This window comes from Nannospalax galili, unplaced genomic scaffold (genome assembly GCF_000622305.1).
Source record: "Nannospalax galili isolate Female #2095 unplaced genomic scaffold, S.galili_v1.0 scaffold1231, whole genome shotgun sequence".
Lineage (NCBI taxonomy): Eukaryota > Metazoa > Chordata > Mammalia > Rodentia > Spalacidae > Nannospalax > Nannospalax galili.
The window spans coordinates 999,247-1,018,525 of record NW_008329696.1 but is presented as its reverse complement, the minus strand read 5'-3'; the positions used below and the strand labels follow the sequence as shown (position 1 = coordinate 1,018,525).

At 48.5% G+C, this 19,279-nt stretch overlaps 1 protein-coding gene across 5 annotated transcripts in view; it reads left to right on the top strand.

Moving 5' to 3' along the window:
* The first annotated feature begins 13,745 nt into the window (after positions 1-13,745).
* Positions 13,746-19,279, top strand: part of Znf536 (zinc finger protein 536) — a 487,581-nt gene continuing 482,047 nt past the window's right edge. For 2 of the 5 annotated variants that reach the window (XM_008841495.2, XM_008841502.1), the window contains exon 1: positions 17,468-18,136. The gene's annotated coding sequence lies outside the window, so the exon portion shown is untranslated. Of the gene's footprint in view, positions 13,899-14,040; positions 14,663-17,467; positions 18,137-19,279 lie in introns of those variants that run through there. The other 3 variants (XM_017800248.1, XM_017800249.1, XM_017800247.1) reach the window with 3 other exon arrangements.

The window sequence follows — 19,279 nt, the reverse complement described above, 5'->3', positions numbered from 1 at the left end:
ATGTCTTAAGCATGTGTGCATTTATCTGAGCACATACAAAGTACAGATCTTGGGGCTGGAGAGATGACTCAGCGGTGAGAGCACTGGCTGCTCTTGCAAAGGTCCTGGGTTCGACTCCCAGTACCCACATGGTGGCTAACAACTGTCTGTAACTCCAGTTCCAGGGGATCTGATGCCCTCTTCTGACCTCTGCCATTCACTGCACAACACGGGTGCACTTACATATATGCAAGCAAAACACTCGTATACATAAAATATAAAAAATAAAATATTAAAAAAATAAAATACAGATAATGTAAATAGAATCTTGGACCATGCTTTTTTACTTTCCCTATATGTTGTTATATTAAACAAATTATCTGGGGGAAGGATCGAAGCAGGATCTTCCTATGTAATTCAGCCCTGAACACAGTCCTGCCTCAGTCTCTCAAATGCTGGTGTATGTCACCACGACCAGCTTAACCCAAGCATTTTAATTGTGTATTACTTTATTTGTGAGGTGCTGGGATGAAACCTAGGGTCTTATGCATGCTAGGTAAAGGCTGTATCCCTGAGATAATCTCCAGCCCTTACAATTTTGAATGCATTTTCTCAAATTACAAAGCCCTGGCTATCACTAGAGGCTGATGTTCTGGGGGATGTGGAACGACTCGCTCATTCATCACTCATTCATTTATTCAAGAGCCACATACTAAGTTCCAACAGCTAAGGATGTAGAGGCAAAGACTCTGCTCTCAGAGGCTCATGGGTGAATGTTAAGTACCAAGCTGAGGTGGGCACAACTGACCCAACGCCAGCACTGGGGGACTGCTCCTAATCCATAGGGCTAGGCACACCCGGTGAAGGTTGCTGGATGCAACACTCATGAAGGAGTCGAGCATTCCTTTATCTCTTTCCCTCTTGACTGCAAATCTACCATTTTGCTATGTCCATGTTTTAAACCCTCACTCCTCACTCAAACATTCCACGTGTGGCCAGTCTGTCCCTTCTCTCTGAGTAATGCCGTCTCTCATTGGCCAGTGGCCACAGTCTCTCGGTCAAGGACACATTAATCCTTTCACATTGGAGCTCCTTAGTTGACTTTTGCAGATGTCCTAGGTGTGAGATTGATCCTTAGGGGCAATTTGTTGTTGTTTGAGACAGAATCTTACTCACTCTACTAGCCCAGGCTGAGCTGGAATTCACTATGTAGCCCAGGCTGGACCTGAATGCTTGGCAGTTTTCCTGCCTCAGCCTCCCAAGTGCTAAGATTACAGGTGTGAGCCACCATACCTGGCTAGAAGCAAGCTTTAATAGGAATTCTCTAGGGAGGACTTTCCAGAACATCAATTTTGATGGTTTCCGTTTGGTAATGTATTGGGACATATTCTCCAGTAGGGTGTGAAGCTGGTGACAGTTTCTTCTAGCAAATGTTTGTCTTGTTCTGGGCCTTTCTGGGTGTGCAGCTGTGTACACGGCATAACTGCACTCCCTCTGGGGATGTAGTGCGAAATTTGTTCATCCTGTCCGCTCGTTTGTCACTTCTTTTTGTTATTATTTCACTCTTTTCTCTTCGCCACCCCCCGTATTTAGACAGGATTTCGCTGTATAGCCCAGACTGACCCTGAATAGTTGATCCTCCTGCCTCAGCCTCCAAATTGCTGGATTACAGGTGTGCACTATGCCTGTTTTTTCACAAGTAAACTTTTAGCTTCTCTAGCGATTTAGTTGGTTGTAACTGAGCTGCTAGAAATTTGGGGTTCTTTTACACCAGCAACCTATCTTTCTACCTGTCAACAAGAAGGCCAGCTTCCCTCCTGCACTTGTTAAAGGATGAATAAGTCATTCACAAAATATCTGCCCCTGGCCTGTCAGAACTTCTGCAGAGAGAACAGAAGAGAAGCAATGGACAAGCCTGAGCCCAGATGAGGTCTGGCTACAAAATCAAGTTCTCTTATTAAAAGTGGGAAAGGGGGGCTGGAGAGATGGCTCAGCAGTTAAGAACACTGGCTGTTCTTGCAGAAGACCCAGGTTTGAATCCCAGCACCCACATGGCAGCTAACAACTGTCTGTAACTCCAGTTCCAGGGGATCCAACGGCCTCTTCTGACCTCCGCGGGCATTGCATGACACGGGTGCACTTACCTACATGTAGGCAATACACACATACATAAAAATAATAAATAAAAAATTTAAAGAAAAGTTTAAAAAAATGGGAAAGAGGAAGTTGGCACGCTGGGGGAACTCCTGGTGGAGCCTGACCAGGAGAGCTACAGGAGACAAGCCAGGTGTGGTGATGCAGCCAGGGAGGCTGAGACAGGACAATTACTTTGAGTTTGAGGTATATAGCCTGGAGTATATAGTAAGACCATGTCACAAACAAACAAACACCTAGGAGACGTGGTGTTTAAACCCATTCTGGACCTATACTCCCAGATCTGATATTCTGATCAGTTTTCTCTCAGGCAACTTTCAGCCTGCTGTGTTGAGCCCTGGATCTATGTGAAGAGAAAGTGATCCCTTTAGCATTGACCTTTCTGCTTAGGATTGCCTTGGCCATTCAGGGTCTTTTGTCCTTCCATCTGAATTTTAGGATTGTCTTCTAATTCTGTGAAGAATGTCATCAGGATTTTGATAAAGATTGTATTGAATCTGTAGACGGCATTGGGTAATATGGTTATTTTCACAATATTAATAATGCCAACCCATGAACGTGGGAGGTTTTCCCATCTCCTAAAGTCTTTAGTGGCTTAAAGTTGTTATTGTGGAGGCCTTCAACTTTTGGGTGAAGTTTATGCTTAGATATTTTTGTGTGCGAAGCTACTGTGAATGGTATATTTTCCCTGATTTCTTTCTCAGCAAGTTCTTTATTGGCATATAGAAAGGCTACTGATTTTTGTATGCTGATTTTATATCCTGCTACTTTGCTGAAAGTATTTATCATGTCTAAGCACATTCTAGTGGAGACTTTAGGGTCTTTTAAGTATAGGACCAAGCCATCTGCAAATAGGGATAATTAGACTTCTTCCTGCCTATTTGATCCCTTTTCAGGCTCTTGTCTTAGTGTACAGGTAAGACTTTGAGCAGTAAGTAACAGTAACAGTGAAGTGGGCATCACTGTCTTTTTCCTGATCTTAGAGTAAATGCTCTCAGTTTCCTCCCACTTAGCATGTTGTTGGTTAAATGTTTGTCATGTGTAGTCCTTACTGTTGAGGTATGTTTTTTATTTTCTGTTCCTAGTTCCTTCAGGTCATGCATCATAAAGGTGTGTTGAACATTGTCAAAGGCCTTTTCTGCATCATGAGATGGTGATGTAGTCTCTGTCCTTAAGTCTATTTATATATTGAATTATATTTATTGATTTACGGATGGTAAGCCAATCTTGTACCCCTAGGAAAAACCAACTTGGTTCTAGAGTCTGATCTTGATGTTATCTTGACTGTGGTTTACAAGAATTTCATTAAGAGTTTTTGTTCATTAGGAAGATTGGTCTATAGTTTTGGTGTGTGTCCTTATCTGGTTTTGGTAGTAGGGAACATTAGTTACTTTTCTGTTGTTCTGCTAGGACACCATGACCAAGGGAACTCATAGAGGGCAGAGCTTATTTGGCTTACAGTTCAGAGAGTTAGAGTCCATAATGGTTGGGGAGGCATGGCAGAACGAGGTGGCCAGAGCAGAAAGCTGATGGATCATATCTTCAAGCAGGCACAGGAAGCAGAGAGCAACTGGAAATCTGGCAAGGCTTAAGAACTCTCAAAGCCCCAGGGATGTGCTTCCTCCAGCAAGGCTGCACCCCTTAAACCCTTCCAAAACAGCACCACCAACTGGGGACAAAACATTTAAATACTTGAAGCCTATGGGGGACATTCTCATTCAAACCACCACATAGAGTAATTCTGAATTTGCAGAATGAGTTTGGTAATATTTCTTCCATTTCTATTTTGTAGAATAGCTTGAGAGCCATAGTAACAAAACCTACATAGTACTGGCATAAAAACAGATATGCTGACTAATGGAATAAATGGAGGTCTCAGAAATAAATCCACATGGATACAGTAATCTAATGTTCAACAAAGGTGTCAAAATACATATCGGAAAAAAATGGCCTCTGTAGTAAGTGGTGCTAGGAAAAATGAATTCCCACCTGTAGAAAAATGAAACTAGGGGCTGGAGAGATGGCTCAGCGGTTAAGAACACTGGTTGTTCTTGCTTGTAGAAGACCCAGGCTTGAATCCCAGCACCCACATGGCAGCTAACAACTGTCTGTAACTCCAGTTCCAGGGGATCCCACAGCCTCTTCTGTCCTCTGTGGGCATTGCACAACATGGGTGCACTTACCTACCCACAGGCAATACACACATGCACATAAAATAAAAATAATAAAATATTTTTTAAAAGAAGAAAAAGGAAACTAGACCCATGCCTCTCACTTTGCACAAAAATCATTTCAAAGTGGATCAAAAACCTTAATGTGAGACTTAAACCTTGAAACTATTACAGGAGAATAAGCAAGACACTTCAGGATGAAGGTATAGAGGAGAAATTCTTAAAAGTGAGTCAATGGAGCAGGAAATAACCCCAAGAATGGACAAATGGAGCCACATAAAATTAAAGAATACACAGCAAAGGAAGCAACCACCAGAGTGAAGAGAAAGAGAAAGGACAGGAGAAAATCTTTGCCAGCTAGACATCAGACAGGGGATTAGTATTCAGGATATATAAAGAACTTCAAAAACCAAGCACAGAAAAGTCACACCTAAATAATTTAATCAATGTAGTAATGGAGAGAGAGAGAGAGAGAGAGAGAGAGAGAGAGAGAGAGAGAGAGAGAGAGAGAGATGAATATTTGGAGACGTCTCCAATACCTTTAGCCATCAAGGAAATGGCAGTTAAAACTGCATTGAGATTCTATCTCACCCAATCAGAATGACTATCATCAAGTAAATAAGTGCTGGTGAGGATGTGGATAAAGAGAAACTCTGAAGGATGCCAAGACCACAAACCACAGAGACACTCGGATGCCAGATTTACAGCTGCCTTTCTGGCAATAGCTAGGAAGTAGGAACAGCTTAGATGCCCGTCAGCAGATGAATGGATTTTTAAAAATGCTATATTGTGGTGGTTTGAACGAGAATGTCCCCCACAGACTCCAAGTAGTGAACATTTGGTCAATTGGTGGTGCTGTTTGTGGAGGTTCAGTTGGTGTGGCTATGCTGGAGGAAGCACGTCACTGAGATGGGCTTTGAGAGCTCATAGCCTTGTCCCACTTCTAGCTTGGTCTCTGTGCTTCCTGTGCCTGCTTCAAGAGGAGAGCCCTTAACTTTCTGCTCCTGCTGTCTTTGCTGCCATGCCTCCCTGCCATGACAGACGCTTATCCCTTCTGGAACTGTAAGCCCAATAAACTCTTCCGTCTATAAGTTGCCTTGGTCATGGTGCTTTATCATAGCAACAGAAAAGTAACTAATACAGGTATATATAGACAATGGAATGCTATTCAGCTATAAAGAAGGACAAAATGATGAGATTTGTAGGAAAATGGATGGGACAGAAATCATTAAGTCTTGCTATATAGTTCAGGCTGGCCTCGAACTTGTGACCCTTTTGCCTTAACCTCCTAAATCCTGGGATGACAGATGGTCAGTACCACCACTACATCTGGCATGACTCCAATATTTTAAAGAACACAAGGTAATTAGAAACAATTTAAATAATTTAAAAATCACAGGTGGTTTAAGTAAGTCCTGATGTATCTTCTTGGTAGAACATTACACAGTTACAAAAATGACATTTTCAAAGACTTTGATGATATAGGGAAATACATTGTGTCATAAAGTCAGAGAACAAAAGCAGGACACAAAACTGTTCATAGAAAATAACTCAAGGTTTGTAAAGAAAAAGATATGTATAGAAAAATGCCTGGAAGAGAAACACAAAGGGCTCTGAGCGAGGGTCAGATGATTGGGTTTTTGTTTTCTAGTTCTTAGTCAACTGTTACTTTATTTTAGACAGGATAACCATTAATGTCATATTCATTCATTCATTCATCATTCATTCATTCATTAATTCAGCCAATAATGCTAACACAGTGCTCTGCCTCTCTATAGACTCTACAGATCATGTAGGATCTTTTTGGTTCCTTTCGTTTCTAGTGATAAACTCTGCACTATTTTCCCAGGCTAGATCAAGGCTGACAGCCAGGCATAGTAGCCCCTGGACCTAGTAGGAGGCTACGTGTTAGATATGACTCATTAATTCTTTGAATCCTAACATTTCCTAAAGTCCTGTATTGTGCCAGGAGCTGGGCTAGGCCTAGGGTCTAATGACCACCTGAGGTTGGGGTCTGCTGTCTTAAGAAGTTCTGAACCTTGGGAAGGGAGGGGCTCCCACAGCAAAGACCAGGTGACTCCTGGGTGGGATAGCTTCAGCCAAGGGTGGTCTGTAGATGGGAACTCTCAGAGCTAAGGGGGGCTGGCTAAGCTGGGGGGACCAAATCTCATGTCAAATGTTCACTCGAAAGAACTACTTTGTCTGCAGTCACCGGTGTTGCTTCCTATTAACCTGCTCATGCCCTGAGTTACCAGACATCGGTCTCCATGTGGCCCGTTAGTCCTCCCAGGCACAGGCTTTAGAACCTCCTGGGGTCACGAGACCTGGAACAAGTGGGGACGTTGAGTACAAATGCAGACACAGTCTGATGGACACCAGGGACTCAAGCTGGTCCTTTTGAGCTCCTGCCTGTCCCCTGACATCACACCATCTGATTCAACTCAGCCCATCTTGAAGCCTGGTGTTACACCCTCAGCACATGGCCTGCCCTCTTCACCTAAGCCTTCCCTTCCAATTTCTTCCCACATCCACGAGATTCAACTTAGCCCTTTAGTGGAATCAAGAATTTGAACAAGACGGCTATGGTGATGATTCTTCCCCAGCCTCTGGCCCACTAACGACCAGAGCTGAGAGGTCTGTGTCCTGCAAAGGGCCCAGAGAGAGCAGGCCCTGAATGTGACTCGGGTCATAGAGTGCTCAGGTAACACGTGACCCTCTCATTCTTAGCTGCATCCTAGCAGCTTCTTTGCAGAGGACCTGGGGGCTCATTCTTGAAATGTCTGCTCACTCATGTGGTCCCAGTTGTGCATATGAGCCAAATGTCAGTTGCAACCAGTTCTGGAAGACCTGACTTTCCCAATATTTAATCTGTCTGGTTTCTATTAAGAAACTGTGCACCTCTTTCCAAAGTAAAAAAAAAAAAAATCAAAACAGCCAGCCAGGTATGATCCCAGCACTCAGGAAGCTGAGGCAGGAGGATTGCGAGTTTGAGACCAGCCTAGGCTCCAAAGGGAGATCCTGTCTGAAAAAGAAGAAAAAAAATCAACAGTGACAATCAAGTGGAAGATCAGGGTCCAGGTGACTGCTAGGCACACTGACGGGGAGGAAGCTCAAAAACCACTCACATATTGGCAAAGCCCCTGGTGAGTGCCCACCAGTGCTCCATGGTGTAACTTGATGATTTCCTTCTGTTGGTAAGGCTCACCAACCACCCCATGCCTAGAGCTGATGGTGGGCTGTTTAACTGACAGCTCCTCTGCAGGGAAACTTTCTAACTTGGAAGTCTACTAATAGGGGTAGAGGAGCATTTTTTTTAGTTTTTTTTAAAAAAATTCCAGATCAAATCTGCTTGGATCAGCTTATTATATGCATAGCCCTGAACCAATCAATGTCCAGAGATGTGACATGCAGATTGGTTAGAACCCAGTTGTTTTGCGAATTTCCACCTTCAAATCTAACTCAAAAGCTAACTTGGGCTGTTGCCAATAACTTTAGGGTCAGTCAGGCATGTCTAGCCTTTTAACATTGTGACACAACTTGGTCATCTACAAAGTTCTCTTCCAAGTAATCGAATAACCAAGAAAGAAAGAAAGAAGGAAGTCTCACGATATTTTGAGTAGGTTTATGATTTTGTGTTGGGTGGCATTCATAGCTTCTTAGGGTCCATGAGGCCTCTAGGCAGGGTTTGGACATGACTGAGTTCCAGTGTGATCCAGAATGATCCAGCCACAGCCTTGCACAGAATCAGACAGAGAGAGCTGTGATTGGATCCTTATTAATCACCTTTGCTTTGATGTGATCAAAATACCTGTTAGAAATAACTTAAAGGAAGAAAGGTTTCCTTTGGCCCATGGTTTCAGTCCATCATGGTGGGGAAGCCCCGGGGAGTTTGTGGCTGCTGGAGTGTGTGGTTCAGACTCCTCATTGTGATGGAAGTAAAATAGAGGGCTTCCTGAACTGAGAACTGGGACTGGGAGAACCTTCAAAGGCCCCACCCCTAGTGACCGGTTTCTTTTTTAAAAAAAAAAATACTTAATTTGGGGCTGGAGAAATGGCTCAGTGGTTAAGAGCATTGACTGCTCTTGCAGAGGCCCCGGGTTTGATTCCCACCACCCACATGGTGGCTACAAACTGTCCTTGACTCCAGTTCCAGGGGAGTCCAAAGCTCTCTGCTGACCTCCTTGGCATTGCACAATATGAATGCACCTGTGTCATGCAATGCCAAGGAGGTCAGAAGAGTGTATTGCCTGCATGTATGTAAGTGCACCCATGTTGTGCAATGCCTTCGGAGATCAGAAGAGGGTGTTGGATTCCCCTGGAACAGGAGTTATGGATGGATGGCTGTTAGCCACCATGTGGGTGCTGAGAATCGAACCTGGGTCCTCTGCAAGAGCAGCCAGTGCTCTTAACTACTGAGCCATCTCTCCAGCCCCTAGTGACCTATTTCAACTAGTCAGGTCCTACCTCCTAAAGGCTCTGCACTCTCCAGAGAGAGCTCAGCCAGCCAGAGACAAGTGTTCAAAACACAAGTCTTGGAGAGACATTTCAGATTCAAATCATAGCAATGTGATGTTTGACTAACTTATCAAAAGACATCATGAAAACATCTGGGTTGGTCCTGCTTGGAAATAAAGTTTACAAATATCTTTCTTGGCCCGGAGATAAGGCACAAAGCGAGACATGCCTATAGCTTTAAGACCAGTTTCCTGAGTTTTGTGGCTGCTCATGTCATAGGAAGAGTGTTGAGGGCTTTGATTTGCTTTCTGCTCCTTGCTCCACCCTTGTTTTTGGAACTTTCTAGAGTCTAGTCCCATGTGTTCCTTGTTTTTGTCAGGTACTAAATACTCCAGGTGTCATTCTAAGCATGTGACAGGAAACCCAAAGAACCAAAGAACCCCAAATTAAGTGAAAGGGAGGTTTTCTGTTTGCAAAGCAGAAGGATGCAAGGTGGTTCTGGCTCCTGTTCTGATTGGACACAGAGTAGCAGATTAGTTCTCCACTTCTGCCCTGCCATTGCTGAGGTTGGTAGCATCCTCAGGTGCCTCTTGGGGCCCTCTGCAAGCCAGATGCCCTGGTATTGGTGAGAAGATGGAGACTCTCACCCTCTAGCAGCCTCCTCTCCACTAGTCCATTAAAAATAAAAAGAAAGAATAATAAAAACTGAGACTGAGTTCAAAGTGCCTACTTTAAAAGTCAGCTTCACAGGGATCCATTTATGCTGACCCCAGTTGTTCCAAATATGCCAAGTCCTGAACTAACCAGTGTCTGGAGGAGTGTGATGCACTGATTGGCTGGAACAGGAGGCAGGCTCCCTACCAGATGCCCTCAGGATGAGAAAAGGAAGACAGGAGTGTTGCTGGAAGAAGGGGCTTGTTCTACCAGGGCAGATATGTTATGTATGTTACTTGCTGACTCTGCTCCCCTGCCCATTAGAGCCGGGAGAGGGCTGTGACTTACCTTTTTTCTTTTCTTTATCTTCCTTTCCTCTTCCTCCTCCCTCTCCTCATCCTCTTCTCTTTCCTCTTCCTTCTTCCCTTCCCTCCGTCCCTCCCTCCCTCTCCTTCCCTCCCTCCCTTCCTTCTCCTCTCCTTCTTCCTCTTTCTTCTCCTCCTCTCCTCCCTTCCCTTTCCCCCTCCTCTTCCCCATCCCCCTTCTCCCTCTCCTCCTCTTCCCCTCAGGGATGAAACTCAGGTTGTCAGGCTTAGCAGTAGGTGCCTGTACCCACTGAGCCATCTCATGGCCCCCTTTCCCCCTCCTCTCCCTCCTCCTCCTCTCCCTCCTCCTCCTCTCCCTCCTCCTCCTCCTCCTCCTCCTCCTCCTCTCCCCCATATTCCTCTGCCTTTCCATTTTTACTGAGTCTGTGAGACAGCAGTGCTCTGGACCTTTAAAATGCTTCTTTGAAAAAATGCTGGGAGGAATGAAGTTTTCCTGGGACCAGCAATTTATGGCAGAATACCCAGGCCAGCAAGATACTGCTTATTAGAGAATCGTCTCCCACCTCCAAGGGCCCCCACTGAACTCTGGGCTCAGGGAAGTCTTTGAGAGGCTGTTCATCTTGTGATGTCCATGCCAGAGCAAGCTGCTCCTAGTCTTGGAGGGGACAGACATGGGGCCTCGGCAACAGAGAAAGCCCTTCATCAATGTGGGGTGACCTCACTGTGGAAACTGCCTGCCTTCCTCTGTGTGGAGCAATCACAGAGCCCTGTAGGTGGAAGAGGTGGCCTCTGGACCACCTGAGATTGAGAAGTAGAGGCTTTCTATGTTAAGTCAGTGGGCCCCTATGGGCATCCAAGCCAATTTCCCACCTGATCCATAGGACCATTACACTTTTCTTCTGTTAGGAGTCTATGCCATTTGTCCATGAAAGTGGCCATCCTCTGAGGCCCCAGGCCCTAAGTGCTCAGAGCATGTATACTCCAGCAGGTGGCTGGAGGTCACCTCCTTGCAGATGGGAAACTGAGATGGGGGTGAGAGGACTTGGCCCCTATGCTCACAGGTGTCATGGGCCACATTTCCACTCCCTGAGGTACTGTCCCCTGTACTTTCTTCTCTTAGTCACTGATGATGGCTGCCTCAGTGGAAGTTTGAAATCTCTCTACTGTGGGGGAGGCAGAATTACAAAGAAAGCAAGAGAAAAGAAAGTCAATGTACAGATAAAAACAAAAGGAGGCCTGTTGAAACGGAAGCCGCAACTGAAGGACTGGATGGCAACTTAGTGTGAACTGTCATCACTTGTGTGGATATTCGGAATGACAGAGGTCAGCACAAATCGATCCCTGTGAGGTTGACTTTCGAAGTCGGCACTCAGCATGCGTGGAGACTCAGTATAAGGTGTTTACAGATCAGACATTGAGAACTAATCCTGGACAGTGAGAGTTACAAGTTGGAAGACACCATGTGGACCTCACAGAGAGGGGCTCTTAGGTGGGGTAATCCAAAAGGACCTTCCCTGCTGGTGTAGGACACATTTAGGGGGTCAAGCTTCCACCCTGGCAAACATCAGCCTCTGCCTCCTGTCACATGGCCCTGCATCCTAGCCCTCATCCTCCTGCAGCCTGCAAGTCCAGCTGGTCTCTCCCTGTATCATTACAGGAGACTGGTGACCAGCGCTGTGGTGTCAACAGGGGGCGCTGGTGAGTCCCCAGGCAGGCGCTCTCCTGGGCTTCAAATTTACTCAGTCCTCAGGTGATGGGAAGTTACTGTCCAGTGGATCCAGACTCAGCAGGCCACTCAGAACCTCTGTGGACCAGAAGGGACCCCAGGCTTCCTGAGGTGTGGTCCTTCCTAGATGTGCACCCTCTGAGGGCCTGGAGCCTGGAGCCTGAGCAGGCTGAACATCCAGGCTGGGCATCACCAATGGCCCCAGGAAGATGCCAGGTTGCAGCTCCACACCTCCCAAGGCTCAAGTGGGCTGGTTGCTGCAGGGTTAAAAGGAGACCTACTGAAACTGCCACCCCCATTCTGTCCCTTTTCTCCCAGTCCATATGTCCACTTCCTTTTGACCTGCTCCACCCTGCTCCGTGCTTTGTCCAAGCTGTCATATATAAATAATCACTTGACTTACAATCACAGGTTCAAAAGACGACAGAATATAATCAGTTGATCCACGAAGAATTGAAATAAAGAACACCCCACTGCTTGAGCCATCATTCCCATAGCGATAGCAATATCATTGATGTGATTGCATGATAATTTCTACACAAGGGGCAGGGCGGGGGAACCTTTGCATTTTGGATTTGTTCAAAGAGAATTTCAGACTGGGAAATGAGAACTGAATTCCTAAACTTTTTGGTTAGGAAGGGGATATGTATATTTCTCTGTTGATTTACGCAGACTTTAAGAGTGTCAAAGAACTAGCTTGTAGTCGGTTCCAGGTTCACTTATCTAATCCACTCCTAATAGAGATAGATGGCGTCGGAGATGGAGAAGAAGATGGAAGAGGGAGGGAGGAAGAGACAGGGGTTGGGGGGAGGGATGGAGAGAGGGGTGGAGAAAGGGGGAGGGAGAGGGAAAGATGGAGAGAAAGAGAGGGAGAGAGGGGGTAGAGAGGAAAAGAGGGCGAGAGAGGAAGAGAGGGAGAGAAAGGAAGAGAAGAAGAGAGAGGGAGAGAGGAAGAGGAGAGAGAGGGGGAGGGAGAGAAAGAAGGAGGGAGAGAGAGAAGAAGAGAGATGGAGAGGGAGAAAGAAAAAGAGAGAGAGAGAAAGAGAGCGATATCTCTCAGGGGACCTCCTCCAGGGTTAGGGCAGGGTGACCAGGCCAGTATCCACTGCCAGAATCCGACCACCAGCATTGAGGTGCAAGTCCAGAGCCCCAGTTAGTTGCAAGGCATTGGTGTCGCAGCCCCCACACTGCCCGCTGCCAGCTGCTCCTTCCTTTCGAAGTTTCTGAGCAGAGTGTCTGAGCTCATGAACTGCTGTTTGCATCTGAGTGGATCCTCCGGCTGGAGGGAGGATATGGTGATGGGGAGTTGTGACAAGCTTTTACCCTATCTTTGCTTATGATGTATTGAGTGTTGGAGTCTAACACCCACCCCTCATCTTGGGGGAACTCAGTTTGGATAAGCTGGAACCTGTTTTACCTGGATCAGTGTTTAGTGTCCCAGTGGCTGTGCGCTTTGAATAATCAATCTGTCTCTTCCTTCTTAATCATGCACAGTAGAGGCCTCTCTCTCTCTCTCTCTCTCTCTCCTTTCCCTCCCTCCCCTTTCTCCCCCATCTCCTTTATCTGTCAACTCTTTAGGATCTTGTCTTTTTGCTGTTAACATACCCAATGTCACACACCAGCTTTTCTTTAAAAACAAGCTGCTCATTGGTGTATCTGCACACTTCTTTTATTATTATTATTGAATCCTTTTTTTTTCTTTTACCCATAATGACACCAGGATCATTATATAATCCCATAACAAAGAGGCTTTTGAGGCACCAGCTTTTGTCAACTCTAGGACAGAGAATTCATAATTGCATTATTCAACTCCCCCCCAAGTCCCTCCCCCCATTCCTTGCTTCACAGAAACCCAAACTCACACACCACTGAAATCCCCACCTAGTTACCTCGGCTTATATTATTTACCCAAACGTTTGCCTTGAGACCCAGCCTCACAAAGTTGCCTTAAAAAAGTTATTTTGTTTCGTAATTAAGTCCTGGAGCCCACCACAATGATTATTCTGGACCCACAAGGCAGAGAACCTGCGTGACGTTTCTCTCGAAGTTTAATTACCGTATGCTAATTTCCTTGCCTACTACGTGATTAATTAAAATCATATTTTCATAATCATTTGGCACTAGTATTGTTTTAGAATTATCATGATCTCCTAAATAGTGTCTGTAAATAAAGTCGCCTCTAATGGCAGGCGCGGGAGGCGAGGCTGAGGACCTCTCCATGTTTGTATCGCGGCGACTGGCAACATAACTGCCTTATTTACATTAAATACGCCACAAGGTTACAGCGCGGATCAACGTCATTTGATCGCAGATGACTCTCTTAAACGCCCGGGCTGTGACTGATTCTTCACGTCCCGCTGTCCACCGAGATTCACCCGCGAGTCCCCCGCCCCCCCCAGAAAAGAAACAGACTTTAAATAGTTTGCGGAACAGGTAAGAATTACGCGTTTTCCTTTGCCCCTTTTCCAGTCTCTCTCTCTCTCCTCTCTCTCTCTGTGGCAATCGCTCTCTTCCTCTCGGCTGGATAAAAAATTCTTTAGTCAAAGGCAGGAATGCAAAGTAGTGACAAGCGAAGGGGCTGATGTATGTCTCTGTAACGAGTCTGACAATCAGAATGTAGCTCTTGGAGAATAGATAGATTTTAATAAGTGTGTTTACATGAGCTCAAGGTCAGAAGCGAGCTGCGCTGTGTTAAATGGTTTCTTAGTTGCTAGACAGAGAGAAAAAATGGACGATCACACACCATTCTTTGTAGATTATTATATCAAGGGTTCAGTCTCCGGCTCATCAAAGCTAAATGCCGAAAGACCTATCTAGTTGCCGTGAATTACGCCAGGGCGACAATGGAGAAGTGTTTTTAATGGTACAATGCATTTCACCTACCAGATAGGGGAGGCCGAGCTGGGGATGGGATGTCTGCTGGGGCTGGCTGATGAGTATCAATGAACGGGGCGATTCGGAAATGAGGTTGATGAAAACCGAGCCTGCCCTGCCCGGGCTGGACTGGGAGCAGTTGGCCGGGTTCTGCCGAGTGGGCTTGCGAGGCGCGCAAGCTGGGCGCCTGTCCCCCCTCAGCCCCGGAAAATGATCAAGTCAATCATGTGGACATGTTTCATTATTCATTGAACACAATCTTTTACAACGCTCCGTTTACGTGCCCGAGTTTGCTCCCGACGCCCGCGTTTCAGTGTTTTAAGGTAAGGCAAACAAAGGTGGTGGGAGGCCCGGGGGGGAGGGGGGGCGGCGCGGCGGGGGGCGCACCGGCGCGCGAGTGGGGGGAGGTGGCCGGGGTTTTGGGGAGGTGTGAAGTGAGTTTGGACTCTTGGCCTGCCCCCCACCCAATCCCCTCCCCCCGCCAGGCGAGGCCTGCCGCCCGGTTCATTAGCCCCACCGCGATTTAAAAAATACAGTCTAATTAAATATCCGTGGCTGTGACGTTGGAGAGAGAAGCTGTCAGCAGGGGTTAAAGGGGAAAAAAAATAATTTAAAAAAAAAAAAAAAGAAAAGAAAAAAGGAGCAAGAAAACGGAGAAGCGGCGGCCGCCGGGCATCGAATGGCGCTGGAGAACTTCGGCGGCGAGCGGGACCCGCGCCCCGGCCTCCGCCTCCCCGCAGCCGCCGCGGTCCCGGGACCGTTACTTTGAAAGGGAGTCCGGGGCCGAGCGCAGGGCGCGCCAGCGGGACCCAGCGCCCACCCCGCCCGGCCCGCGCCCCCTCGCCCGCACCACCAGCCTCTGATCGCGGCCGGGGAAACTTTCCGTTGGGTCTGGGGCTGGGGGAGCCCAAAGGAAGGGGAGGCTGCGTGGCAGAAACTTCTGCAGCGACTTTCCCCGTTTGCTCCGGTGCCTGGGGCGGGGGTCTACCCGCCTGCCTTCGCCTCCCCGGCAGCCGCTCGGGCAGCGATCTGCCCTCCGCCCGGGAGACTGAGGGTAATTGGCAACCTTTTTTTTTTTTTTTTAAATCAAAGTTAGCTGATGCTTCTGGGGTGCCTAACTTGAGGGCCTCTGAGACCTGCCATTTTGTGTTTGCATTGGCCTCCTGAGCCCGCGGAGCTCGGCCAGACCCGCCAAGGTGCCCTGGGGAGCGAACTCGTGACCCACGGACCACCTAGACACCTGCACGCGCCCATGGTACCTGCTGCACCTGCCCCAGTCCCGCTGAGGTCCCGGGGGCCGGAGGGGGCCTGAGACACAGAAATAAATAAATAACAGGTTATGGAGGGAACTGAGCTGGCCAGTCCGGGGCTGTAGACACAAGGCCAATCAGAACGAAGGAGTGCGGCCCTTGGGGGGCGGGGGGTGGTGGTGGCAGTCAGCAGAAGGGAGGATTGCGGGGGGAGCGCCTGGGAAGACTGCAGTTTTGAAGAGGGACTCACCCCCCAGCCCAGCCCAAGACTAAGGCTGGTGTGATCGTGGCTAATAAGCCTGTTTGCTTCAAGACGTTTTCTTTTTCTGTCTTTCTTTCTTTCTTTCTTTTTTTTTTTTTTGAAGATGAATTAAGGAAAACAGTCGTAGGCGGGACTCGGGATGTATTTTAGGCAAAAAAATAATAATATAAAAATAAAAAATAAAGACGGGGGCTTTCTTTGATGAATAGAAAGTGTCCAGGTCTGGATGCGCCCATCTGTTGCAATTTTGCAAATAACTGAAAATATAGATTATTGCCGTATACATGGAGGTATGTGAAATGACGAAAGGTGGAAATGGGTGCTGGGGAAGTTAGAGAAAAGAGAGAGAGAGAGAGAGAGAGAGAGAGAGAGAGAGAGAGAGAGAGAGAGAGAGAGAGAGAGAGAGACTGTGTCCCCCTCCCCTTAACTCTTTGGAGGAAATTCTCGAAAGGTTTCTCTGGGGACAGGTGGAAAGTTAAGTGCTCCCCCATTTTACTCTATTGATTTGTGAATCTGTCCTGCTGTCCGCCTCTGGTCCAGCTTGCAACAGTCCCCGAGTTCTCTGGAAGGATGAGAATGCCGGAATAGAAGGCTGGAGTCGGTGCGGGCAGAAGCTGGGGACTTGGGGACCAGAAGGAGCCAGGGCGGGGTCCCGGCCTGGCGCTCGGGTGATAACGGTGGCCGGGTTTTGTTTGCCGGATATTGTTATGTCTAACCGGTGCCTTGCCGGAGACGTGATTTGTTGGCCGCCTTAGTTTTCACTTGAGAAGAGCAGCGGGCGACTGTGCGCAGTCCTGGCCTCCGGGACTCGGGAGCACGGTGCGTGTGCGGCACGAGAAGTGGGCGCGGGTGGGTGGCCCTGCCGACACCCGCTTAAGGGTGAGCGGGCCGGGCAGGGTGAGTGTGCACCGAGCCAGCCTCGGGGTTTCTCTAAGCGCCTTCGCGGGGCAGCGGCTCTGCAGTTTAGCAGAAATCCGACAGGGGCCGCGTTTGCTGAGCGCATCCGGCCGGCGGCAGCAGCCGGAGCGGGCTGCGGGGCCAGGCTGCTCAGTGTAGACGCTGGGAGAGGGCCGGAGGGTGGGGGGGAGCAGACGGGGAGGGGCTCCGGCAGCGATCTTGGCCCGAGTGAGCGCCACCCCCTGTCTCTGCTGTCCCCAGTGTCTCCCGCGAATTGGGTAGCTCTGAGCGCCGGGGCCTTGGCGCCCCGGTTCCCAAGCAGGGTTTAGGTGAACTTGGGGTGGGGTGTGTGTGTGCGTGTGTGTCTGTGTGTGTGTGTGTGTGTGTGTGTGTGTGTGTGTGTGTACGCACGCGCGCGCGTGGAGAGGTTAGAGTGGGAACCCACTGTTTTCTTTCCCAGATTGTTATTAACTGCATTTTGACTTTAAGACCAGCTTTGCTCACTGCTGGGGCTAGGAGGGGGGGCGGGGGGAGAGGCGATCTTTCCCCGTCACTCACATCTTTGTTCATTGTTCACTGAGTGGAAGGCAGGCGACTTAAAGAGAGCAAAAAGGAGAGAGAGAGAGAGAGCCAGGCCGGGGGGGGCAAGAAGAGAGAAAGAGGAGAGACTTGGGGGGCACCCCCGGAACCCCACCCGGATCTGGTTGGAGGGTGAAGTAGTAAGCCCACGCATGGAGGGTCGCCAGAAAAGTGGACATTATCGCTTTAATTAACTTCGAGATGCCCCGGCGGCGGGACCTGGCGTAGCGGTGACGCGCCCCCATAAATCTGCCGGGCCGGGCTGCTTGGAGAACTCGTACAGTAGCAGCGTCAGATCCTACGCGCGCCTCCCGGGCCGGAGTCCATTTACATAATTGGATTTTTTTTTTTTTGCCTCCTTCTTCCTCCCTGAAACTTGTTTGAAAACCCAAGTGAAAGCCCCGACGACCTGCACACGCAAAAGCAAGTGCCAAGTAAGTGCCCAGCGGTGTCCTCGGTGCGCCCCGAGGTTAAGGGGGCGCAGATGCCCCCGGAGCGGGCCCGGCTCGGGTGAGTGCGGGTAGCCGGCGGGAGCACCAACTCTGCCAGCCTGGCAGCTCAAGGAACTTTTCCTCTCCTTCCTCTGTCTCTCGACTTTTCCGGCGAGGTGAGGTGGTTGGGCCACGCGTGTACCTGTAGCAAGACTGAAGGGGAGATGCTGGGGGATGCTGTAGAGTTGGCATCGCGGGTAGCGGGTCCGGACCACCGCCGCCGCGGCTGTGGAGGGCTGAACTGCGAGCAAGCGGGGCTGGCTGCTTGTCACGCCGCGGATACAGTTTGTCGCCAAAAGCCTCCCCCATTATTCTAAGGTTTGTGTCTCCGTGCGTGTGTGTGTGTGTGTGTGTGTGTGTGTGTGTGTGTGTGTGTGTGTGTGTGTGCCCGCGCGCGCGAGCGCGCTTGCGCTTGTGTGTTCGGCTTTAAAAGGAAGAAAAGCTTCCAAAACCAGAGCAGGAAGCTTCCCTCTTGAACCCCCTCCCGCGGCTCCTCTGTTTCTAAGGCTCGAAAGGAGAGAGTGCAAGCCGTTTTGCTGAACACAGGGTCACCGACAGATTGACAATTCGGCTGGAAATGCCATAAATTCTGCAGCAGAGGCACAGCTGCGTGCATGAAATGCCGGCTCTAGCCCAACCATGGGAGTGGCTTCACAATCTCAAATTATTAAAAAGACATTATTTATTATTATTATTATTATTATTATTATTATTATTATTTACAGTGAGCAGGATGGGGGGGAAGAAGCCGATTGGTTGTGGGGAGGACTGTAGCTGTCCTTCCTGTTCCTGGGCCAGCCTGGGAACTTGCAGTGGGCAGGACCTACCACTCTGCCTGGAAGGGTTCTGAGGACTCAGCTTTAAGCTCTGGGAGTCGCAGGGGGGCGCCCCCCAAAGCCCTCTGGCCTTAGCTAGGAGAGAGCCCAGGGCTTCCGCTGAAGGCTTCTTTAGTTATGATGTCATTCTGATAGCAGAGTGCAAATGTCTCCTGATTCCACCATTACCCGCCTGGCTGAGTTGCTTGGTAATGATAGCTCCACCGGTCAGCTCTCTGACAAATGCAGGACCCAGAGCCTTAAGAATTAACTCCCTTACCCCACAGAGGGAGCCAGCTGCCCCATAGCATGACCATTGGGCTCAGCCTTTGCACTGGCCAGCCCCATGTAGATACTAGCTTGTGGGGCGGGGGTCAGGCCCCTGAATCCAGGGTCTCCTGTTTTCCCAAAGTTTGGAAAACTTTTAGCAGCCTTTGATGTTCAGAATACCCTTCATCCAGTGAAACTGGACTCTGATTGTGGACAGGCAGCTGTGTCTGGATCTGATGGATGGACCTCAGGTCTTGCTGCAGCAATTGTATGGATGAAGGGGTTGTGACATTTGCTTCTTACTGGCAGTCCATTAACTGTGACTTTATGTTAATATGGTTGCAAGTAAACTGGATTTTTTGTGTTGATTTTTAAA